This window comes from Mustela putorius, unplaced genomic scaffold (assembly GCF_011764305.1).
Source record: "Mustela putorius furo isolate JIRA1106 unplaced genomic scaffold, ASM1176430v1.1 tig00002014_pilon_pilon_pilon, whole genome shotgun sequence".
Lineage (NCBI taxonomy): Eukaryota > Metazoa > Chordata > Mammalia > Carnivora > Mustelidae > Mustela > Mustela putorius.
Window position 1 is genome coordinate 94,720 of NW_025421927.1, and position 27,350 is coordinate 122,069.

Below are 27,350 nucleotides of genomic sequence, written 5' to 3' on the forward strand. Positions count from 1 at the left end.
TAGTTTAAATAACAACATTCAAGATAATGTGTCATTGGCATTATTTTGGATCAAACTCCAAAGCTTGGAGAAAAGGTAAGGAAACCAGCATTTGTTGAGAATTTCCTATCTGCCAGACCTTCTCCCAGGCTTATTTTATCTAATTCTCAAACGAACCATCAGAGACTGATGACATGACAGACAGTCTCTCTTTAATCCCTCTTTGTACTGCAATCCTTTTATACTGGAATATAATTCACCCAGAACGTTTTCTCGCAAGGTTCTTATACAAAGTGATTGAAACCATGGTGTAGTCTTCAAAACGATGATCAACCGATTGCTGAGGTTGGGACTGGAAACTGTTCTGTGATGGTTGGGATGCGGAGACATTCAAGTAGCAGCCCCGTGAGGAAGCACAGACTTCTGGGAAGGAACTAGATCAAGGCACCAAAAATCCATATCCATAACTGTCACCCAACCAAGTCCCAGCAAGTTGTAAACAAACGTTTCTACAAAGAGAAGCTCTTTTAGTAGAATTACGTCCCTTCTCCTTCCTTTTGGGCCTAATCGTTGCACAAAATGACTTGAGAAAATTCACCAAATTACAAAACAAACATAAATGTTTCTCTAATGGGGTTAAAAGACCAGAAAAGTTTATGAAATGGGAAAAATGGGCATTAATTATTTAAAATTAATTCCATTTTCCCAGGGATCAGGAAATTTGCTTATTTATTTTTTCCAGTTCTTTTTATTTAAATTTCTGTATAGTTAACATACAACATAATATTAGTTTCAGGTGTACAAATAGTGATTCAACACTTACCTACATCACCCAGTGCTCATCAAGACAAGTGTACTCCTTAATCCCCATCACCTGTCTCATCCAGCCCCCCACACCCACCATCCCTCTGGGAGCCATCAGTTTATTCTTTATGGTTAAGAGCCCATTTCTTGGGCGCCTGGGTGGCTCAGTGGGTTAAGCTGCTGCCTTCGGCTCAGGTCATGATCTCAGGGTTCTGGGATCGAGTCCCGCGTTGGGCTCTCTGCTCAGCAGGGAGCCTGCTTCCTCCTCTCTCTCTCTCTCTCTGCCTACTTGTGATCTCTCTCTGTCAAATAAATAAATAAAATCTTAAAAAAAAAAAAAGAGCCCATTTCTTGGCTTGCTTCTCTCTCTCTCTCTCTGTTTTTCTCCTTGTTCTTTTGTTTCATAAATTCCACATATGAGTGAAATCATATGGTATTTGTCTTTCTTTTACTGACTTATCTCACTTAGCATTATACTCTCTAGCTCCATCCATGTTGTTGCAAATGGAAAGATTTCATTCTTTCTTAAGCCTGAGTAATATTCCTATATATATATGTATATGTGTATTTGTGTGTATGTGTGTGTCATATCTTCCTTATCTATTCTTCAGTCGATGGGCACTTCTGCTGTTTCCATAATTTGGTTATTGTAGCTAATGCTTTTATAGACATTAGGTGCATGCATCCCTTCAAATTAGTATTTTTGTATTCTTTGGGTAAATACCTACTAGTTTAATTGTGAGGTCATAACATAGCTCTATTTTTAACTTTTTGAGGAACCTCCATACTGTTTTCCACAGTGGTTGCACCAGTTTACATTCCCACCAAAAGTTCAAGAGGTTTCCTCTTTCTCCACACCCTCACCAACACCTGTTGTTTCTTGTGTTGTTGATTTTAGCAACTCTGATGTATGTGAGGTTATCTCTCATTGTAGTTTTGATTTGCATTTCCCTGATGTTGAGTGATGTTGAGCATCTTTTCATGTCTGTTGGCCATCTGGATGTCTTCTTTGGAAAAATGTTTATTCCTGTCTTCTGCCTATTTTTTAATTGGACTATTCATATTTTGCATGTTGAATTTTATAAGTTCTTTATATATTTTGGATACTAACCCTGTATTGGACTTAATCTTTTTGAACAGACTTAATAGTTTGTTTTGGCTTTTAAAATCCTTTAAAATCCTTTGTGCTGGGGGTTTGGGAGAAGGGGGTGGGATTATGGACATTGGGGAGGGTATGTGCTTTGGTGAGTGCTGTGAAGTGTGTAAACCTGTTGATTCACAGACCTGTACCCCAGGGGATAAAAATATATGTTTATAAAAAATAAAAAATTAATAAAAAAATTAAAATAAAATAAAATAAAATCCTTTGTGCCTTTTAAAGCTTTTTTTTTTTTTTGTAAGAAATGAAGACTTATTTTTTATAAATTCCTTCCTCCATCAATTAAAATACCTGGGTTCTTCCCGGCAACTGAGGTAAAAAGTAAGTTTTCATAAGATGTCCTTCTTCTAGTGACCGTAGAAGAGGAGTCTAACATTTAGGGAATGTGTACCTCATCTTCTCTGGAGCTTTATTTATTACGAATTCATCATTAGTCAGTTTATGGGGAATGCTTTCAAGATAGTGTGACTGAATAATATCTTAACTCCAGCTGGATGAAAGTAACAAAATCTTTACAATTATGTGGAGGAAAAAGTAATGCAAGCTTCATTTAGGCAAAATTCTTTGGTCTTGACAACATCCAGAATTGAGTGACTCAGGGAAAGTCTGGAACTTCACATAAGTGAACATGGAGGCCATCATGATAATTGACACCTAAATTTGGTATCTAAACACTGCAAGAAAAGGACACAATTACAGACCACAAGAGGACAAGATAGATACTCTCTGTATATTGCTATTCACCCAACACTGTTGTCATTGCCAAGAAGAGAATTATAAATCACTCCCTGATCAGTCTTCATATGTTCCCCAGATTGTAGTTCATTTTCCTGAGCCTCAACTTACTGCACATTGTGGGGCTGTAAGACCAGAGCTTAATATTAAAACCAGGCCAGTCTTTTCAGAGCTCGACCATTCATATTCAGACTCTGCGGTTGTGCTGGGGACCAGGTCTTTGCACAGGTCTTTCCACCATCACCCATACTTCCTGGATTCTAAAGCAAGATGGTAGCCTATGTTACGTCCGAGTGGTTCATGATCAGTTTGGGGGAACCCTCAATACATCCTCTCCCCTTGCCTCATTCTGCCTATTTCAGAATCCAGATATGCAGTGGCTGTGTCTCAGGAGTATCCTAAAGCTGGGTGGGACCTGCAATATAAGTTGTCCTGACAACTGAAGGATAATTTACCTCTTAGTACAAGTGCATCACTAATAGTGATCATTCCTCCAAAGTCAACTTGAATCATAGGCAAAGGAACAGTTCTAAGAACAACAGCATTTTTAGTCTTGGATAAGTGAACAGTGAGGAAAAAGAGGTAATATTTTAAAAGTCTTTTGAGTTTTAAATGGTGGCCCAAGGGAGACAGGATCAAAGAGATCTTTCAATAACACTGGTAATAATTGTTATTGGGGATAATTCAAATATTTGATTGCCCCACTATATTCAAAGAAGGCTGTGGTTTGGTTGTGTCACCAGAGATTACAGATAGAAAACAAAGTTGGAAGTTTGCAAATGGATCTGACTTTGTGAAAGGAGGCAATAGCATTTGAAATTTAAATAGCAGTCATGGAAACTATTTTGCAAAAATAATTTATTAGGGGAAGCAGAAAGAAATCTAACTGAAAGAGAATAAGATACCACATATGTTTTTACAAAATGTTTAATAATATAGTAATAAGTATCAGGAATGTAATGCAGGGGTTGGGCATGATAGATGGAAAAAGGAAGATAATTACACAACTATTCAATGGACCAGCTTCGATTGTAGGGGTGAATATCAGCGGATAGCGAGTGCAGAGACACCATCGTGTTTTTTGAAACTCCTTACCCCCTCCCAAAAAGCCATATCCGCCTGGGGATAGAGATTTTCAACCAGGACTTGGTCCTTCTATGACCTTTACATCAGGCGAGGAAGTTCTGAAAAGCACCTCCTGTCAAACCTTCCTGAACTCACATCCTGAGCTATCTGAGAACCTCAGACTCTCCTGCTTACTTTCATTGTCTGGTTTTCCATTCCTCAGAAGCAGACCCAGAGACAAAGATTCAAATGTGAGCAGTATATAAAGACAAACAGAAAATGTTGATGGAAAAGTGGGAAAAAGTCGCAAAGAAAGTGTAGCCTGAGAAGCCAGATACTACCATGGTTGACTGGAACTTACCTCAGGGGATCTCTGGAAAACAGCGTACAGTGCAAACCTCAGAAGTATCTACCCACGGAGTCAGGAGGACTTAGACACCTGCTTGAGCCAGTCACTGGATAAGAGTTACCAGCGAAGTGCGATAGAGTAGGGGGGTACTTAATTCCCTGGTACTTCTTGCCTGTCAAGTACAGAAGCAGAGTCCCAGCTGAGATTGAGGGGAAGCCCCAAGGGAAGATCATGCAGACACAAGCTGGCCATCTTGAGGGACAAGGGCAAGGTGCACGGGACATGGACAGGACACTGACAGCACCTGCTATAAGTATCAGGACCTTGAGTGTAGGGTTGGTGGCGATCTCTGTTTCTCCACCCCTTTTGGCATATGTGCTGTGTAGACCCCTGTCTCTCAAACTTCAGAGTGCGTGAAAAGCACTTGGGAAGCTTGTTAACCAAGCAAACTCTGGGACCTCACCCACTGAATTCTGACCCACGGTTCAGGGATGGAGTCCAGGAATTGACGTCATTAATAAATATCGCACGTGATTCTGGCACACATGGTCTGATCGCACAGTGAGAAACAATGCCTGGAATCCCGGGTCTTACATGGGAAACAGATGAGCAGAAGGGGAGGCCATGGGGCACAGTGAAAAGAGGATGGTATTTGGATCAAGAGAACCTTGGATATAAATGCTGGTTCCATTACTTAGTGACCTTAGAATAATTACATGATCTATTTGTTTCTTTTTACCTATCGGAGGGAGAGAAAAATACCCCCTTGGGCTATTTCCTACGATAGCTACCTAAGCTAACATATAGGAGAGTCCAGAGCAGTATCTGACTTACGTTAAATGCTCAGGGTTAAAGCTCTCTCTTTTGTCCGTTACTCAGAGAATTGAAGTCTGTTGACAAAGTGATGCCAGTGGCACTTAGTAACGTTCAATAAATAATACCGACTAGAAGAAAATGTGATGATGAAGTAACGCAGAACTTGACTCTGAATTTGTGCCGTATTTTCTCAGTGCACCTGCAGTTGGGTCACTTGTCGCCTTCCACGTGTTGCCGAAGATGACCTGGGGGCTAGGAATGGAAGTGTCCGAAAGCCAAGAAACAGGTCTGGCTGATCTTTCTCCAGACCCGAACCAAGGACCTGGCCTCCAGACTCTTATCCATAGATAATGAGTTTCCACAACGAGAAAGTATTTGGTAGATCAGCTGTTTGTGCTTCTAGAAAATATATTTTCAAGTACAAGAAAAAAAGGGAAGGTGCCGAGAGAAATGTTGAATAGACTATGATTTTGAATAGATTATACTTATTTTTTATTCTTAGGTGATCAGGCCCAGACCGAGTGGCAGTCAGGATGAATTTGGGGCTGCTACGGTGTTACCACAGTATAACCCTCAAGAGAAAATACTAGAGCACAAAGCAACACTTGACTTAGTAGGTCTCCAAGTGTTCACTGAATTCAATGATATTACTCAGCGCAGGGTCACCTTTATGCTTTTCCGTGTTCTCTAGGGAGCTCACTCCCTGGGCCTCATCTTTTCTCTTAGTCGCCTAGTTTGACTTAAACATTAACCAAATCCCTCTTGTCTTCAAGTAAGGGACTCGTGCTCAGTCTTCAGAGTGTAAAGGAAAGTGCACCAAAGAAGGAAGATTTGTTAGCTGCCCCTAAGATCAACTGACTTGATCCCATAAAACATGCCTGGGATAATAGCAAAGATTTTATCTTATTTTATTTTTCAAGATTTTATTTATGTATGTGAGAGACAGAGAGAGCATGAGAAGGGGGAGGGCCAGAGGGAGAAGCAGATGCCCTACTCAGCAGGGGGCCCGATGTGGGACTCGATCCTGGGACTACAGGATCATGACCTGAGACAAAGGCATTTGCTCAACCAACTGAGCCACCCAGGCACCCAATAGCAAAGATTTTAAAAGAAAAATTTTCTTGTAGTGTTGACTTCATTTAATCCTGATACAGATCACAAGGGTCTTTTACAACAGAGTACAACACCACCCACACATGGCTCAAGAGTTCCTGTTTCTTCAAGTTCAGAAACATGAGAAATGCCGTCCACCATCTGACATGATCAAAGGAATCAGCCCCCTGGGCATGGAGCTTACCCACAAGCCTTGTGGGAGCCAGTCTTTTACTTCACCCTCCTACACTGCACCTCTCACAGCAGTCACTCACCCCTGCTTTCCCAGGAAACACTGGAGTGGCCTCTAGACCACAGAGTGGTTGGTGGAAGGAAGGGCCCCAGGGCTGAGGCACCTGCTTTAGTCCAGATCTGCCTGGACCCGCCCTCTTACTGAGGGGCCAAAATCAAGCCGCATCTCTATGCTGTCATATCCTCGAAGGTAAAAGGAAAGAGTTGACTTAAATGGTCGATAAGCTCTCCTCTTCTCTGGACGTGATTTTTCTAAGGAAAAAAAAAAAATCAAGATATCCAATAATAAGTATATCTGATTCCCATTATTTGTGGTAGATACGTCTTCTAAGTGGCTGGGAACCCTGAATTACCGAACGGTGACCAGTTGCCCCCGGAGAAACATAGGGTTAGGTTCCTGTGAGCCTCGGCCACATTTTCACCAAATGATCAATATGGAACCTGGTTTTTTTTGTGTGTGTTTCTACTTAAAGACACCTATATATTGTGATTTATTGACGATGAACTCACAGCTGACAGCCCTGTAGCGGTGCCTGAATGAAAGTTGTCGAACTTGCATGTTTCCTCCATAAGGTGCCTCACAGCCTTCCCATCCTTAGGAACAGACATGGCACCTCCACGCTGCACTTGGGGGCCGTTTTTAAACAGATGAAATCAACAACAAAAAGTACAAAATGTTAAAAACATGGCATTGAATATAGACCGTGGGAAGGACACTTATTTATAGAATGAGAGTCCCAGCAGGAAAGCAGGGCACCACCTCGTCCAGCCTCAGCTGGGACTATGTGCATAGGGCTACTCAAGTTTTTTGCTGCTCCGCACATGTCTGGGGATGACTGTGAAATCACCACGAATATATATTTGGAAGTTACAAATGAATTTTTTAGTGAGTATCCAAATTTGTAAACATGGAATCCATGCATAATGAGAATCAACTGTACGTTAAAAATTAAAAAAACAACAACAACAAATTATTTTGTTATTTTATAGTCTCTTGCTTGTAAAAACAGCACACTTTCTGTAAAACCTTAACTAAACGCAGTGTAGTAATCCCCTCTGTGTTGCGTGAAATCTCACAGATGGTGAAATGTGGACATGCAGCCGCTTCCCCAGTGTCTTGAGGAATGTGACAGGCGAGCCGGGGTGCCGCAGGAGTGTGAACTCCTCCTGAGTTTGGTGCACTGGGGCCGTCCTGACCCTGCTCAGTGATGGACAGAAACGGTGCTCCCCCTTCGCTACCTGCTACCTAAGTCCTGGACTTACGTCTGCAGTAGAAGGTCAGCAAAGCGTCCCGGGACACACTTCCTGGAATTCTACCAAGTGACTCGAACTACCAGCCTGTAATCGAGTCCTGGAAGAGTGCTGTTGCCTGGGGATAGACTGGCTGTTCTGTTACTGGAATTTTCTGTTTTGGAGATGACATCGCTGACGTTTTACCCCTGCCCACTGTAGTCAGTCTCTGCTCCACAGCTTCAGACTGAGGACGTTGTGGCCTCACCTAAGAACCAACCGTTCCTTTACTGAAGGGCAACGACCGCCTTGTATTCGTTTTTTTAAATTCCACTCTCTTCCTCACTGTGTGCGTAACAGTGACTGGGGTATGGAGCCCGCTGGAAATATGTCGATGGAGTTGAGTTCTACTCCACAGTGAACAATTCCCCCAACATTTTCAGAACTTGTAACTGAAGGGAAATACCCCTGTGGAGTGTGCTCAGACCTGCTAAGCACTTTATGTTACATCATCTCCCTTAATCCTCAGTGACCCTGCAAAATTGTTAGTATTCCCATGTTATAACTGGAGAAACAGGTCCCCATGAATTTACATCACTTGTCTAAAGTCACAAAGCTAGTGAGTGCACGTTTACTATGATTGAAATTTGAGCCTGTTTTTTTCCCTATGAGCTATGATTAGTTTATTTGTATCAGTAATGCCTTATATCTCAGTAGCTGCAGTTTCAACTGAATAGGTAATTTCAGATAAGGGGGTGGGGGGAGAAAAATTCTACTGCTTATTGCCCAGACCTTCCACAAGAGCTGTGGAAGACAGTAGGGACTGGGCAGTATTCAGGTTAAGAAGATCTGCCATTTACCAGTTGCTTCTCTGCCAAGAAGCAAGAATGTAGATATTCACTGGGAGAACCATTTTATGATGTTAATCTTTTAAGAAAATAGAAGTTAATGAAAGTAATATATCATAGGTTGAATACAAACAACCGTATCAGAAAATTTGAAACATAATCCGTAAAATGGCGTCTATTTTATATTCACTCATGTTTCAACTAATTACAGACCTTCTCAATTATCTCACAAGAAGGCAAATAATTGGCACCTTCTTCTATCCGTTAGTAGCTGCCGGACGTTGTGGGTCTGTGTGGAATTGAGCAGGCAATACAACCCTATTATATAGATGATGTTCAGAAAGCTTGGCTGTTCCCAAAACTTCTTGTGCATCAATTAAGGGCCACGCATTGCAACCATCAGTCAACCCTGGGTTTGGTGACCTCTGAAAGTCCTTTGCAATCAATAGTCTGTGCCTTTCTGCAGCTGCTCTAAAGATGATCAGATTCTCCCAGTATTTATGAACCCATCTAAGGTCTTCAGAAGAATATATAGACCCATGGAAGAGACTTTTTCTTTTCTTTTCTGCTGACATCTGCTACCATGATTCCAGCACCCTGGGACTGATTCTTCCCTTTCAGATCTGCTTATAACAGTGTACAGAGCAACCATGACATACCCTCAGCAGGGGCCCTGGCGCTCATCTTGTCCATCTGTGGTCCTCTTTGCGACACCCGCGCTTCGATTTAATGCTTCCCATGACGAGGACTTCTCCACTGCCTGTGCCATTGAAAGAAACTCTTCCTAGTATTTATTTAAAATCCATCTTTCCACAGCCTTTCCCTCTAAGCCATAACTCTTTCTTATTGAACCAGGAAGAATGGGTGCAGATGGCCTTGACAGGACTATGTGGTATAACCACAATCCCAGGACAATACTAGTTTATGAGTTTCCAATCTGGTTTACCATGTGTCCCAGACTTTCCATTGTATAATGAAACTTTACCATAATAGTTGCTTTAGAATAAGTTCTGAAGAGTTTGGCGAGCCTCCCCTTTGTTTTTCCAGCTCTACCATGGTCTCACGTAGTGGGGGTAAGACGTACTCACAATGCACAGGGTTCTTATTCTCACATGTGGTGAAATACGAAAGACAACCCTGATAACTTGATCTCCTCTCCTGGAGAAACAGCTTTCTGGTAAAAAGAAGCATGCTCAGACATGTGTTGTTAGGTATGGCTGTTTCCCCGTGTCAGTTCGTTCCAGGACTAGTGTTGCTGACTGCTCGTTGTCCAACTCAGTTGTGTGGTGCCTGGTGGTTGCAAAATTCGTGTAGCCACTGGGTCGAGGTCGGCAGGGGGACTGAGCATGAGAAATGTGGTCATTTATCGTATAGGTGTGTGTGGAGTGAGTGAAGGAAATAAAGGCAGGACAGTCCTGTCCATGAAGCATGAAGAGAGTGGTTTGAACAGTTTAGGTATTGTTGTTTCATCATTCAGTGTACAGTGTAAAATCTACAAGTATTTATTGTTTGACGATGCTTTTTTTTATTTTGCAATAAACACTTATAGCAGCAGTAAATGTTTGAGAAGGACGTGTGTTGTTGAAAAATAAGTGAATTTTGATTGCTCGAGAAAGTTAACGATGAACATGTAACGTGCACAAAATGTGTCTCTTCATGTTGACCACCCACCGTGGGGTCACAGTGGTATGACTCTGGGAAACCAGAAGGCTCAGACCTGCTGGAGAGCATCAGCAGTTACTTCAAAAGGTAGCAACTAGTTTATAAACTGTGCTCTATTTACAACCACAGAAATAATCTTCATATCATCCCCTGAGGTATGACTTTTCATTTAGATCAAGTAGCTATTGTTACTTTTTTTTTTTTTGGACAGAAACTTTGTTTTATCCCCCCCCCGCCTTTCTTTTTTTTTTTTTTTTCATTTATTTATTTTCAGCATTACAGTATCATTATTTTTTCACCACACCCAGTGCTCCATGCAATCTGTGCCCTCTAATACCCACCACCTGGTACCCCGACCTCCCACCCCCCGCCACTTCAAACCCCTCAGATTGTTTTTCAGAGTCCATATTTCTTAAAAATTATTTTTATTAACATATAATGTATGATTTGCCCCAGGGGTACAGGCCTGTGAATCGTCAGGCTTACACACTTCACAGCACTCACCATAGCGCAGACCCTCCCCAATGCCCATAATGTCCACCTCCCCACCCCCCAGTAACCTCAGTCATGTTTTATTCCAAGATTTCTTGTGTGTGAATTCAAAATAAAGCCACAGCCGTTAGTGTGTGACTTCATAAACAGCGGAAGAAATTCACATTTAAATACGAAGTTTTGTGTCAGCGTCATCAGAATCTACAAATAAAAAATTAGCTCATCCCAATTATGCTTCTTCCCTCAGTTCAGTCATCAAAGCTAAGCTTTTAGAAATTTGTGCTTCTGACAGTGTAACATTTGACATTATTGTGAATATCATTGAGTTAGTGAAAATGTTTGACATTGAAGATAAAATCATATTTTGGCAGTGATTATTCATGGCAAATTTTGGCAAACTACAATGTTCCTAATGAAAGAAGTAGCCCAGGAAGCAGAGAATTGGATATGAGGCACTCATGCTTCATAATTGCGTGCAAATAAGTTGGGAAATTCTACTGTACACAGTAACTGAATTCCAAAAATTTCCTACAAAGCTGATTTAAAATTTTAAGGATCTATTCTGGCATGGCAATATGCATTTTTTCTTTGTTATTTGAAATCAGCCTTAAAAAGCCAAGCTTTTGAAGAACTCCTTTGTAAAGTAACCCAAATGTCCTACAATTTAAAAAAATTTTCAAAAGACTTCTATAAAACTGGGATTGAATTTTTGTCTAAATCAGTTGGAAATCTTTAAGTCAAGTATTTGATGAATGGAACAGCATTTGAAGCTTTGTATATATTATCTTTACTGAGGTATTTTGAATATTTATGTTGAATATATTGAAAACAAACTTGCAAAGAGAAAGGCATTGACATGTATCTCTACAAAAGCAAATAAGAAACAGATTGAATTAAATGGTGAGCATTCAAATAATTTACTTCATAACTTTTAGACCTGCAGGCACTAATAATATTAATGATAATCAGTAAGAATTAGCTTACTGAGGAAAGTGTCGTATGCTTTGTCTTCCATATTCCCAAGTGTGAAGGAACCATAACAACAAAAAATAATAGTAGTAATACTATTATTGTCCTGGGGTTTGGTTTGATTTTGGTTTTGGATTTCTTTGTTTGTTTTTATCTTTGCTCTTAAATGAAGAATTTGAGCCTAAAGGAACAGAGGCGAATTTATCCAAGATGAGGCAGCAGGAGGCGGAGCCAAGGAGGTGATGCACCTCCTTTGGGCTCCAGATCTCTGCCTGTAGCCTTTACCCTCCAGCGTAGCTTGGCCCACTAGCAATCGCTCGACCTTTAAGACCTGGGCTTCACCCCTGAAACTGCTACTGAACCTCAGTTTGCCTTGTTTATCTGATCAAAACGTACCCGAGTGTTCCCCAGTGTTGTTTTCCCAATCACTTTCAACTTTATATTTGTTTCTTTTTCATTCAGTGTATTATCCCCCTTCTGGTTAAAATCCTAATTCACTCTTGGGAAAACAAGAAAAATTTTTGGCTCTTTCGGTTTACGAACGAGGATTCTGAAGCCCAAAATGCGTAAGGACATCCTCCAACTCACAAAGCAGGCTGAAGGCAGATTTGGGTCTGGAAGTTGCAAGCTTAGTTCTCTCGCTTAGTGCCTGTCCCTGCCTCAGAGGGACCATTCAGTCCCACAGCAAGGTTATCGTGAGTTCGAGTCCTCACTCGCAGCCGCAGGTAACCAACCCAGCAGTGATTCTGTGGACCTAGAAAGTGCTAGGCCTCGGGGCGGGCTCACCAGGAGAACCGCAGGGCTGCCCTAGTAAGAAAAAGAAACACTCTCAGGAGAGTGGTCAGACACGCTAAGCGCCTTGAAGGTGCTTATATTTTCATTGAAGAACATTGTCATTTGCAGGAAGCAGGGACTGTAGGTCTGAAAATCCTGTCTTCCATGACTCCCTTCCAGAGAAACGAAGAACAGGACCCATGCAGCTTGCAGCCACCCTTCCTGACAAGGCTCCCCTGGAAGGCCCTTTCCCTGGATTTTCAGATGACATCATCAGTCTAAAGCGTCTCCAAGTGGAACTGGCTGCGCCCAGAAATCTGTCAGCTGAGTGTTTGGAAGAAACTGAGAAATCCTTGAATCACGTGAAGGGATCAAAAGTACTTATTAAAGTATTTTCAAAAGAGCTCTGGGTTCAATAAGAAGAAAATGAGATCAGATAGAGAAGAATCCGGAGCCCAGTTCTGGTGTGGAAAACTCCTTGTAGTGAGGACCAGAAGAAGGGAACACACCGAGGGGGAACAGAGCTCGTTAAGAAACAGTGTTCGAGGGAGGAGTCAAGATGGCGGAGAAGTAGCAAGCTGAGACTGCTTCAGCTAGCCGGAGATCAGCTAGATAGCTTATCTAAAGATTGCAAACACCTGAAAATCCATCGGCAGATCGAAGAGAAGAAGAACAGCAATTCTGGAAACAGAAAATCAACCACTTTCTGAAAGGTAGGACCGGCGGAGAAGTGAATCCAAAGCGACGGGAAGATAGACCCCGGGGGGAGGGGCCGGCTCCCGGCAAGCGGCGGAGCAACCGCGCACAAAATCAGGACTTTTAAAAGTCTGTTCCGCTGAGGGACATCGCTCCAGAGGCTAAACCGGGGCGAAGCCCACGCAGGGTCAGCGTGGCCTCAGGTCCCGCAGGGTCACAGAAGGATCGGGGGTGTCTGAGTGTCGCAGAGCTTGCGGGTATTGGAACGGGAAAGCCGGGCTACAGAGACAGAGCTGACAGTAAGCTCGCAGCTCCGTGTTACCTTGAACCGGTCGCAGGCTCGGTGAGCTCGGAGCGCGGCCGGAGGTCAGGCAGACGGGAGTGACTGGGCGCTGTTCTCTGAGGGCGCACTGAGGAGTGGGGCCCTGGGCTCTCGGCTCCTCCGGGCCGGAGACCAGGAGGCCGCCATTTGTATTCCCGTCCTCCGGAACTCTACGGAAAGCGCTCAGGGAACAAAAGCTCCTGAAAGCAAACCCGAGCGGATTACTCACCCCGGCCCAGGGTAAGGGCGGTGTAATTCCGCCTGGGGCAAAGACACTTGAGAATCACTACAACAGGCCCCCTCCCCCAGAAGATCAACAAGAAATCCAGCCGAGACCAAGTTCACCTACCAAGGAGTGCGGTTTCAATACCAAGGAGAGCAGCAGAATTCCAGAGGAGGAGAAAGCCAAGCACGGAACTCATGGCTTTTTTCCTGTGATTTTTTTTAGTCTTGCAGTTAATTTAATTTTTTCGTTTTCATTTTTTTTTCTTTTTTTTTTTTTTTCTCGCCTTCGGGTAAAATTTTTTTTTTTTTTTTAAATTTTACCTTTTTATTTTTTAACGATTTTTTACTAGTTTATCTAATAATATATATATATATATATTTTTTTTTTTTTTACATTTTTCTTAGGTGTTTTCTTTTTTTAAAAATTCTTTTCTTTTTTTTTCTTTTTTTTTTTTTTTTTTTTTTCTTTTTTCTCTCTTCCTTTTTGAACCTCTTTTTATCCCCTTTCTCCCCACTCACGATTTTGGATCTCTTCTAATTTGGTTAAAGCATATTTTCCTGGGGTTGTTGCCACCCTTTTAGTATTTTACTTGCCCCTTCATTTACTCTTATCTGGACAAAATGACAAGACGTAAAAATTCAACACAAAAAAAAGAACAAGAGGCAGTACCGAAGGCTAGGGACCTAATCAATACAGACATCGGTAATATGTCAGATCTAGAGTTCAGAATGACAATTCTCAAGGTTCTAGCCGGGCTCGAAAAAGGCATGGAAGATATTAGAGAAACCCTCTCGAGAGATCTAAAAGCCCTTTCTGGAGAAATAAAAGAACTAAAATCTAACCAAGTTGAAATCAAAAAAGCTATTAATGAGGTGCAATCAAAAATGGAGGCTCTCACTGCTAGGATAAATGAGGCAGAAGAAAGAATTAGTGATATAGAAGACCAAATGACAGAGAATAAAGAAGCTGATCAAAAGAGGGACAAACAGCTACTGGACCACGAGGGGAGAATTCGAGAGATAAGTGACACCATAAGACGAAACAACATTAGAATAATTGGGATTCCAGAAGAAGAAGAAAGTGAGAGGGGAGCAGAAGGTATACTGGAGAGAATTATTGGGGAGAATTTCCCCAATATGGCAAAGGGAATGAGCATCAAAATTCAGGAGGTTCAGAGAATGCCCCTCAAAATCAATAAGAATAGGCCCACACCCCGTCACCTAATAGTAAAATTTACAAGTCTCAATGACAAAGAGAAAATCCTGAAAGCAGCCCGGGAAAAGAAGTCTGTAACATACAATGGTAAAAATATTAGATTGGCAGCTGACTTATCCACAGAGACCTGGCAGGCCAGAAAGAGCTGGCATGATATTTTCAGAGCACTAAACGAGAAAAACATGCAGCCAAGAATACTATATCCAGCTAGGCTATCATTGAAAATAGAAGGAGAGATTAAAAGCTTCCAGGACAAACAACAACTGAAAGAATTTGCAAATACCAAACCAGCTCTACAGGAAATCTTGAAAGGGGTCCTCTAAGCAAAGAGAGAGCCTACAAGTGGTAGATCAGAAAGGAACAGAGACCATATACAGTAACAGTCACCTTACAGGGCAATACAATGGCACTAAATTCATATCTCTCAATAGTTTACCCTGAATGTGAATGGGCTAAATGCCCCTGTCAAAAGACACAGGGTATCAGAATGGATAAAAAAAAACACAAACCCATCTATATGTTGCCTCCAAGAAACACATTTTAAGCCCGAAGACACCTCCAGATTTAAAGTGAGGGGGTGGAAAAGAATTTACCATGCTAATGGACATCAGAAGAAAGCAGGAGTGGCAATCCTTATATCAGATCAATTAGATTTTAAGCCAAAGACTATAATAAGAGATGAGGAAGGACACTATATCATACTCAAAGGGTCTGTCCAACAAGAAGATTTAACAATTTTAAATATCTATGCCCCCAATGTGGGAGCAGCCAACTATATAAACCAATTAATAACAAAATCAAAGAAACACATCAACAATAATACAATGATAGTAGGGGACTTTAACACTCCCCTCACTGAAATGGACAGGTCATCCAAGCAAAAGGTCAGCAAGGATATAAAGGCCTTAAATGACACACTGGACCAGATGGACATCACAGATATATTCAGAATATTTCATCCCAAAGCAACAGAATACACATTCTTCTCTAGTGCACATGGAACATTCTCCAGAATAGATCACATCCTCGGTCCTAAATCAGGACTCAACCGGTATCAAAGATTGGGATCATTCCCTGCATATTTTCAGACCACAATGCTCTAAAGCTAGAACTCAACCACAAAAGGAAGTTTGGAAAGAACCCAAATACATGGAGACTAAACAGTATCCTTCTAAAGAATGAATGGGTCAACCGGGAAATTAAAGAAGAATTGAAAAAAATCATGGAAACAAATGATAATGAAAACACAACGGTTCAAAATCTGTGGGACACAACAAAGGCAGTCCTGAGAGGAAAATATATAGCGGTACAAGCCTTTCTCAAGAAACAAGAAAGGTCTCAGGTACACAACCTAACCCTACACCTAAAGGAGCTGGAGAAAGAACAAGAAAGAAAACCCTAAAGCCCAGCAGGAGAAGAGAAATCATAAAGATCAGAGCAGAAATCAATGAAATAGAAACCAAAAAACAATAGAACAAATCAACGAAACTAGGAGCTGGTTCTTTGAAAGAATTAATAAAATTGATAAACCCCTGGCCCGACTTATCAAAATGAAAAGAGAAAGGACCCAAATAAATAAAATCATGAATGAAAGAGGAGAGATCACAACTAACACCAAAGAAATACAAACTATTATAAGAACATACTATGAGCAACTCTACGGCAATAAATTTGACAATCTGGAAGAAATGGATGCATTCCTAGAAACATATAAACTACCACAACTGAACCAGGAAGAAATAGAAAGCCTGAACAGACCCATAACCAGTAAGGAGATTGAAACAGTCATTAAAAATCTCCAAACAAACAAAAGCCCAGGGCCAGACGGCTTCCCGGGGGAATTCTACCAAACATTTAAAGAAGAACTAATTCCTATTCTCCTGAAACTGTTCCAAAAATAGAAATGGAAGGAAAACTTCCAAACTCATTTTATGAGGCCAGCATCACCTTGATCCCAAAACCAGACAAGGATCCCACCAAAAAAGAGAGCTATAGACCGATATCCTTGATGAACACAGATGCGAAAATACTCAACAAAATACTAGCCAATAGGATTCAACAGTACATTAAAAAGATTATTCACCACGACCAAGTGGGATTTATTCCAGGGCTGCAAGGTTGGTTCAACATCCGCAAATCAGTCAATGTGATACAACACATCAATAAAAGTAAGAACAAGAACCATATGATACTCTCAATAGATGCTGAAAAAGCATTTGACAAAGTACAACATCCCTTTCCTGATCAAAACTCTTCAAAGTGTAGGGATAGAGGGCACATACCTCAATATCATCAAAGCCATCTATGAAAAACCCACCGCAAATATCATTCTCAATGGAGAAAACTGAAAGCTTTTCCGCTAAGGTCAGGAACACGGCAGGGATGTCCATTATCACCACTGCTATTCACATCGTACTAGAGGTCCTAGCCTCAGCAATCAGACAACAAAAAAGAAATTAAAGGCATCCAAATCGGCAAAGAAGAAGTCAAATTATCACTCTTCGCAGATGATATGATACTATATGTGGAAAACCCAAAAGACTGCACTCCAAAACTGCTAGAACTTATACAGGAATTCAGTAAAGTGTCAGGATATAAAATCAATGCACAGAAATCAGTTGCATTTCTCTACACCAACAGCAAGACAGAAGAAAGAGATATTAAGGAGTCATCCCATTTACAATTGCATCCAAAACCATAAGATACCTAGGAATAAACCTAACCAAAGAGACACAGAATCTATACTCAGAAAACTATAAAGTACTCATGAAAGAAATTGAGGATGACACAAAGAAATGGAAAAATGTTCCATGCTCCTGGATTGGAAGAATAAATATTGTGAAAATGTCTATGCTACCTAAAGCAATCTACACATTTAATGCAATTCCTATCAAAGTACCATCCATCTTTTTCAAAGAAATGGAACAAATAATTCTAAAATTTATATGGAACCAGAAAAGACCTCGAATAGCCAAAGGGATATTGAAAAAGAAAGCCAACGTTGGTGGCATCACAATTCCGGACTTCAGGCTCTATTACAAAGCTGTCATCATCAAGACAGCATGGTACTGGCACAAAAACAGACACATAGATCAATGGAACAGAATAGAGAGCCCAGAAATAGACCCTCAAATCTATGGTCAACTAATCTTCGACAAAGCAGAAAGAATGTCCAATGGAAAAAAGACAGCCTTTTCAATAAATGGTGCTGGGAAAATTGGACAGCCACATGCAGAAAAATGAAATTGGACCATTTCCTTACACCCACACACAAAATAGACTCAAAATGGACGAAGGACCTCAATGTACGAAAGGAATCCATCAAAATCCTTGAGGAGAACACGGGCAGCAACCTCTTCGACCTCTGCCGCAGCAACATCTTCCTAGGAACAACGCAAAAGGCAAGGGAAGCAAGGGCAAAAATGAACTATTGGGATTTCATCAAGATCAAAAGCTTTTGCACAGCAAAGGAAACAGTTAACAAAATCAAAAGACAACTGACAGAATGGGAGAAGATATTTGCAAACGACATATCAGATAAAGGACTAGTGTCCAGAATCTATAAAGAACTTAGCAAACTCAACACCCAAAGAACAAATAATCCAATCAAGAAATGGGCAGAAGACATGAACAGACATTTCTGCAAAGAAGACATCCAGATGGCCAACAGACACATGAAAAAGTGCTCCATATCACTCGGCATCAGGGAAATACAAATCAAAACCACAATGAGATATCACCTCACACCAGTCAGAATGGCTAAAATCAACAAGTCAGGAAATGACAGATGCTGGCGAGGATGCGGAGAAAGGGGAACCCTCCTACACTGTTGGTGGGAATGCAAGCTGGTGCAGCCACTCTGGAAAACAGCATGGAGGTTCCTCAAAATGTTGAAAATAGAACTGCCCTATGACCCAGCAATTGCACTATTGGGTATTTACCCTAAAGATACAAATGTAGTGATCCAAAGGGACACATGCACCCGAATGTTTATAGCAGCAATGTCCACAATAGCCAAACTATGGAAAGAACCTAGATGTCCATCAACAGATGAATGGATCAAGAAGATGTGGTATATATACACAATGGAATACTATGCAGCCATCAAAAGAAATGAAATCTTGCCATTTGCAACAACATGGATGGAACTAGAGCGTATCATGCTTAGCGAAATAAGTCAAGCAGAGAAAGACAACTATCATATGATCTCCCTGATATGAGGAAGTGGTGATGCAACATGGAGGCTTAAGTGGGTAGAAGAATAAATGAAACAAGATGGGATTGGGAGGGAGACAAACCATAAGTGACTCTTAATCTCACAACAAACTGAGGGTTGCCGGGGGGAGGGGGTTTGGGAGAAGGGGGTGGGATTATGGACATTGGGGAGGGTATGTGATTTGGTGAGTGCTGTGAAGTGTGTAAACCTGGTGATTCACAGACCTGTACCCCTGGGGATAAAAATATATGTTTATAAAAAAAAAAAAATTAAAAAAAAAAAAAAAAAAAAAAAAAAAAAAAAAAAAAAAAGAAACAGTGTTCGAGTGCCGTGGGATTGCTCTGCCCTTGAACCTGGAGGAGTGTGCAGAAGTAAGCAGTTACTTACAGAGACACATCTTTCCTGAGAGATCTGATCCAAGAAAAATAATGAATTACAACAACACAAATCCTAAGGAAAAGGGAGGAAACAGCCTCTCTCTGACCGAGAGCCTTTTTTGTGTCTCCAGATGCCTTGCAACCTAGAGTCCTGAAGACTTAGGCATCCCTTGGTGGTTGATGCTCTAACCGTTTCATGACAGAAGACTCCAGGGAACTTAGGGACTTTCTTCTCTCACGGACCAACCAACAGCTTACCAACAGCCAACCAACCAGACAATAGGAGCCTCTATACGCTTTACTTTAGATTACAATGTAACACTTCACTTTAGACTACAATGTAACACTTTACATTAGACTACAATGTAACTTAAATGCATGTTACTAAGTAGAACAGTTGTCCCTGGCAAAGAGGATCCATTCACTTAATAAACTCCTCATCTTTGAAGAGACCAGAAATAGCCAATGCGCAGGCAGACACAAATACTGAGGCATCAAGACTAGCGTAGATTTCTTCCCCAGAATGCTGGAACCCTGTGTATTCTCCATGAAATTTGAAAAAAGGCCAATGTGTAGGGAGATAGCTATCTCAAAGGGATCAGAGATCTGATGGCAGCAATCGTCCCTTTTAAATTTCAGGTGTATAATTAATGAAATATGGTAAATTGTAAAAATGAAAAATACAGAGGAACGCATAATACCCAGTGTTCTTCGGATATGATAAAACAGATACTTCATACACAACATGTAAGATCTTAAATTGGCATAATTATTTCTGTAAAACTGGCAGTATTTGCAGTAACTTTAAGAAGTTCATTCTTGGGCGCCTGGGTGGCTTAGTGGGTTAAAGCCTCTGCCTTCAGCTCAGATCATGATCCCAGGGTCCTGGAATTGAGCCCCGTGTTGGGCTCTCTGCTCCACAGGGAGTCTGCTTCCCCTTCTCTCTCTGCCTGCCTCTCTGACTACTTGTGCTCTCCGTCTGTCAAATAAATAAAATCTTTTAAAAAATAAATAAAAAATTATTCCAGTTTAGTGATATATTCTAACGAAGCCGTACAGACATACAAAGTCAATCCTTACCCACAGAGTTGTTCACTGGAGCTTTGTTTAAAAAAGAAGAAAGAAATAAGAAGTATCATGAAGTTCAACAAAAAGGGATTGAGTAAGTAAATTATAGTGTACACACTTGACTGCCCCTTTATGCAGTCATTAAATTACAGAATTTATGTATGTCACTGAATATTTATAAATAAATAAATAAAAACATTTATATGAATAAAAGGTAAGCCAGATAATAAAAATCACCTTATTCAAAACTGGTAAAAAATAGTGAACATACTCATGTCTATATTGTAACTTGAATGCAATATATTTAAGTATTTATGGCAGTTGCTTCTGGGTGGTAGAACTGCCAGTGTTTTAACTTGTTTACAGTTATACTTCTATTTTCTAAATATTTGTGTTTGTAGTTGATATGTCTGATACAGTATCCGATCTTTCCTTAGGAGCAAACATCCGCTCTCTGGACGAGGGTGACCCTCTGACGGGTCCAGGGGTGGTTCCCTGACCCAACCTTATCTCATCCTTAGGTTAGCTGGTGAACCTTAATATGGCTCCACGTTTCAAGAGTAATGAGAGAAGTACAGAGAGAGAGAGAGAGAGAGAGATGGTCCTTAAAGCTGCCTACATTCTCATTTTCAATGTTTCCTGGTGCCAGCTGAAGAAAATACATGCTTCACAATCCACCTCTCTTTTCCGGATGGCTGACGTGTGTCTTGTAAACAAATACAACAACACAAAACACCAGAAAAGCTAATCTATTATAATTAAGAAAAAATGTTAAATTGTATTTTGAAATAAAGCTGAATCAGGATAATAAATTTTTATGCTTTGCCGATAGAAAGATAACTAACTAGACACACTTTATATTCTTTTTTTTAAAAAGATTTTATTTATTTATTTGACAGAGAGAGACCACAAGTAGGCAGAGAAGCAGGCAGAGAGAGAGGAGGAAGCAGGCTCCCCGCAGAGCAGAGAGCCCGATGCGGGACTCGATCCCAGGACCCTGAGATCATGACCTGAGCCGAAGGCAGAGGCTTAACCCACTGAGCCACCCAGGTGCCCCCACACTTTATATTCTTGACATTCTGTTGAACAAAGTGTACTTTTCTCAGAGAGGTTAAATTTGTTTGCTGTGTATGCTTCCCTATTTTTTTCTTTTTTTTTAATTTAATTTTTTTATTTTTTTATAAACATACAATGTATTATTAGTCCCAGGGATACAGGTCTATGAACCGCCAGGTTTACATACTTTACAGCACTCACCATATACACTTCCCTACTTTTATCATTCTGAGCAAATGACGTTGTTTTACGTGAAGCTAAGATAAGATTCTCCTCCTGTATGTAAGTCTTCATCTCCGAGAAGCGCACCCAGAAGTTCACCTCCAGTACAGTTTTCCTTATTTATTCATCCCTATTTGTCAACACACCTTTCTGAGAGTGGGCTTCAGTAAGGTATTGATCTTCCCTCCACTGTGCTTTGGAAACTTTGAAAATCCACCTGTCCTGCAAGTGGGGAAGAATATATTAGAAGAAATCATTACTGAGCAGTTTGGGGAGACGGGTGGACAGATGGGAGAGACCTCAACATGGATCAAGGAGGGTTTTTTTTGTCTAGTGTACGTTTAGCCCTGGGCCAGTCTCGGAGAAGCTGTGAGAGTAAGAATCATGATTTCCATCCTTAGGAAGCTTGAGATAATGTTATGCTGAACTGCAAATAAGATCCTCCCTAAGGGGAAATCTATCTTTATCCGTAGCTCCCTCCCTGAAGGCAGGCTGGATCACTCTAAGATATATGAAGTTCTGGAAAAAATTGTTTTGGGGGCTCTACCTATGTAAACAACTTGAGTGACCCCAAACTAGTGTGTCAGCCCCATTCTAGAGGTCCAACCTCATGTGCTTGTGCCAAAGAAGCTGGCTTCCACACCAGCCACTGGGGTTGATGAGCTTACCAGGTCAGCCTCTTGAGGCTCTGGGGTGACCTCTTAGGTGGCAGTCTCAGAGCATCTCACAGCATCTGGTGGACCCTACACATGGGAGAGAAGGTTGCCTGGTGTGTGGGTTTCTGAGTGTGTGTGGGTTTCTGCCTTTCCTGGGGGCATTGTGGGCTCCACCTGTTCATAGGTACTAGAAAGGGGACCGGAAAATGCTGAGGGAGACACTTCAAAGCACAGGGCTCCATAAGACATGGGGCTTGAGGCAGGAGTCCTTGCCTGCCAGGACTAATGGTGCTTCTAAAAGCACTTCTTTTTTCAGCTGTCCTTCCCCTGGACTCACTGTCACTTGCTTTGTCATAAATGCCCATGGTGTCCAAGGCACTAAGTAATTACTTTGGTAATAGAAAATTCCACCTCCCTACCTCGAGTCTGACATGCCATCACTGAATTTCCAAACAACCACTTTAATGACAAGTCTAGGCACAGACATACTTGTATTTACCTTCCAAGGCTCCAAACAGATAAAGGGAAGGAAATATGATCTCTTGCTCCACTTCAAACTAGGTGACTCTAATGTTTTTTCTCCAGTGCTTAGTCATTTGCCCTGTGTGGGTCAGGAAGCTGGTGGGCTAGATGGCTTTCTTCTTCGAAATGAAGAGCCTCCAACCAAAGTAAGACCACAGAGCTGTAAAAGCCAAGTAGTAAAGACCTTCGGCCAGAGGCAGAACTGTCTGGGAAGCTGGAGTTCAGAAGACAAAAGTGGAGCACGGAAAGATCGTGGAGTCTCCTGCCCCCCTGTCCCAAACCCAAAGAGGAGCCACCAACGAATGCTGATAATGTCCTTTTCCTTTAATGCAAAGTGCCTTGGGCAAGCAGTGTGACTATAGAGCACAGGAGACGGAATGCAGGGCGCATTCATTGAAGGACTCTTCTCCTTTGGTCGGGAGTCAAGTGGGGCTTTTCCCAGAGAGGACCCACGAGCTGCGGTTCCATCTCGTGACTTAGCTGCTTTGGAGGCATGAGGACATGGTACCCTCAGCACAGGTGTCAGTGTTATCCTGGTGAACACCGGCAGGGACAACAGTTTCAAGGAATCTTCAAGAAGTTTTGAGGACATCAGCGACTCACAAGTGGGTTCCAGAGCAGAAGAACCCAGCAGGTGTGTTGTCCCTACCGCAGTGGGCAGACATCAGCCTTTGGTTGTGCACAAGTGAATATAGTGTTTAATACACGTCAAATGTCTTCCTCCCCTCCACAGGAAAGTATTTCTTAGAGAAGTGAAAAGAACTTGTTATGACTCTTTGAGGAGATCACTGATATTCCGGAGACTCATTTTCCTTATCACAGAGGTGGCGTGAGGACGAAGAACGCCCCATAAGTCTGCTGTGTCCTTAGTGTGAATGGTCAGACCGCCGTTCTTTTCTGATTCTCGGCAGCTACCGCTGTGTTCTCTGGGCACATGCGAGGGCACAGTATCCTAGTTTTTCAAAAATGTGGGCTTCTTTGCTGGACCCTTCCCCTGGTTACCAGTTATAGTGGTGAGTAATTATGTGCTAATGCATGTTCCCTACTGAAAGTTGTGAGAAGCAGAAAACTCATTTCTTCAGCGTCCTTGAAAAGACACTAAGGCATGTCTGTGTGCCAGCAGCTTAGAAATGAAAATTTCCACATTCCTTGTGCCTGGTCTCATTAATTCTCTCCACCCCACTGGTGTTAAGGTTTTATAAATAAGCAAGACAGGATTGATTTTTTTCCATTTCAGCAAACTGTAAAAGAAGACAGTCGAGAAATCACTCCCGTCCTCATTCCTCCCACCCCTGCCCCCCGGCTCATTGCTCTCTAAAACTGGGTGAAAGTTGGTGTAGCCCCTCCAAATTAGGTGAAAGATGATTTCATTTCAGTAATCTGCAGGGAAGTTATTTCTGGTTTGCACAAACATGCCAAAATAAGGGAGCAGTCTTCATGAAGAGTCCAGTGTGATTTCTCTCTGGCTACAGGGAAACTCAGGATGTAGGAAGACCTGACTCCTAGTATCAGGAGGGGTTATGGCATTTAGCCGGACCTACATGGATGTAGGCTAGAGGAGTGGAAGCAACACTGAGGGAAGAATCAGAACACCTGGGGTGGGGTGGTCCTTAAAGGTGTCTAGTTGTGGGGTTCACAAGCCTGAACCTGGAAATTACAGTCAAGGGTGGCCTTTTGGATACAGACAGGGAGAGCGGAAGAATCTTCTGCCAGAGAAGATCTACTTTTGTAGGTTCCATATTTTAGGCTTCCGCATCTGCTCAGATTCCCACACTAACATAATCTGAAAACCCTCCCATGGTTCAAATTCTCTCTACTACTTCTCAGCTGATTCGTCCTCTTGCCGAAACAGCTCCAGTGACAGGGCTCCCAAAGCAGCCATCTTTGGACAGATGGTCCCCAAATTCCCTGCTAGCTCTATGAATCTACACCAACGTATGAATGTAAACAGGAAATGCAGTCGTGTGAAGACTGAGTTGAAGCTGTTGCTTCACATGATTCCTCAATGCAATCGCTCTTCTGTCTATAGCTAATGAGGGCAAAAGCAAGTGCAAATTTATTTTATTTTAATATATTCTTAAAACATGTGAAACTATACCCCCATCTCTGACACAGGGTGTTGCTTTTTCTTTTCAAGAGGGAAAACATTCACATCAGGATTGATTTAATTTTTCTCCCTTTTAAATCATAAACAGTCCTGGTACAAGAAACAGTAGCTGTTATTGATTAAAAGTTCATTTTCCTTGCCTGGGCTGATGATTGATATTTGGAGAGGAGGAGGGGTGTTGGATTTTTGGCTGGGATTGGAAGTGGGGCAATTTTGTCACATTACCTGTTCTTTATAAGAGTGTTGGTGTTGGAGGAAATTTAGGTCTAGGGAAAGAGCTTTTTTTCCTCTGTAAATTTTAGTAGATGTTGGTCCAACTTTTTGTTTTATTTTATTTCTTGCTATGCTGGGTTCATCAGCTTTAAGTACCTGCAGTGCACGTGAGCCTGTGAGAGCCCCTCTAAATGGGCTTTTAATGGTCTGTTGAATAAAGCAGCTACCAGTTCCGGAAATGCATGCATTTTATAGGTGTGTATTTTCAAAGCTTCTATTTGGGAGTGCTAGCTGAGACATGGCTTTGTATATGTTTTTCACAGACTCAGTACGGCAATAAAGACTGCCTCTGGAAGCATTAAAAAGCAAGGAATAAATTTCCTTGTCCCATTTATATTTCTGATGTCAAGAATAATAATTCTTGTGGTTAAAGAAAAAATAAGTATCTTTCCTTTAGGAAAGTCATTTGAGCCCATCAGAAAATTATAATTTCACAGGAGGGTGGCAATCAAGTTCATCGAATGTGTGTGTCTATGATATTTATAATCAAGGCATAGGGTTTTTGAGAAAGTAAGAAGTGATCAGCAGTTATAGCAAAATTCTTTGCCTTCAATTTTCTAATTTGTATGTGTTATGAACATTATCTCTCCTTTGGTTTTCAACCGAAGCAAACATGTACCATACACTAGAGATCCTTGAGCTTGTCAGTTAGTGGAACATCTGGAAGTGATAGTGATCTTTGCACAACACCGTTTAATATTGACATATTAAATCTAAAATAACAGAATATATAATATGACACCAGGTTTTATTAGATAGAAATAAAGACAACAAGTAGCTATAACCAAACATTTTTTTAAAATGTGGTGGGAAAACCTAGAATTAAAAGATACTCCATTCAATTAATTTTTCCAAAAAACTGGGGAGACTTATTATTCATATTTAATGGCAAAGCACCTTGGCTGAAACTGAACAAGTGGGATTCCATGGAAGCATGGTTTGAAAACCTGTATCCTAGAGATGCACAGAAGTTCTGAATATGTTCCTAGAGAGCTTAGGTATCGTCAGTTGGACTTCCTCAAAGTTGATTAAAAATCCTCAGGACGGTTTAAATCTGAAGCCAAAGGGAAAAAGCAAATAAAGAAATGCTGATAAATTTGACTACCATGAAATGTAGTCAGTTTAGTTTGCTACATAAAGCTCCATAAGAAAAATAAAAAGGCAAAAAGGAGAGAGTGGAAAAAATATTCACAACACATATTATAATGTGTTACTAAATCAAAATAATACAAAAGTTTATAGAGTTCAGTAAGTGACCAACTAGTCCTTGGTAGGGTAGAAAACAGTGGCCAAAAGAAAATGATAAGCAATTTACAAAATAAGAAGTACAGACAGCAATGTGCATATCAAAAATTACTCAACATTATTGCTAATTAGAGGAATCCATATTAAAACAACGAAATAACACTTATTTCCTTCAATCTTTGGGGTTAGAGAAAGGAACACAGTCATACACTTCTATGTAGAGTAGTATAATTTTTAGAAAAATAATGCTGTGACATCTATCAAAAGCTTGAAAATTTTTTGTACTTTTAATCTAATCAACAATTTAACTTCCAAACGTGTTACCATCTCTCATTTTCCCCTTATGTAAAGGCTTTTGTATGATATTTTTTGTATCATTGTTTAAAGTTGAAGAAAATGGAAATAGTTTCATTGTCTAATACTAAAGGACAGGATAAGTAGGGGATAGTATAGCACACAATATCACACTGTAAGGTCTTTAATTATGAGGTTGGTTACAATGTTTCCTTACTGATAGCAGTAGGTATTCATAATTTTAATGAGAAAACACAAGTTTCAAAGATGTATTATGCTATGATTCTATTTCTGTTAAATTTTATGTGCAAAGTAAGTGGCTAGAAGTTTGTACATCATGGTATCTTTTTTTTAAAGATTTTATTTATTTGACAGAGATCACAAGTAGGCAGAGAGAGAGAAGGAAGCAGGCTCCCCACTGAGCAGAGAGCGCGATGTGGGGCTCGATCCCAGGACCCTGGAATCATGACCTGAGCAGAAGGTAGAGGCTTAACCCACTGAGCCACCCAGGTGCCCCTGTACATTACAGTGTCTATCTGTCATTATATCTGGGTGGGTGGAATGGAATTGTGTTTGTTTATTCTATTTGTTTTTTAATCTACACATATTTTCTTCTGTAATTATTATGT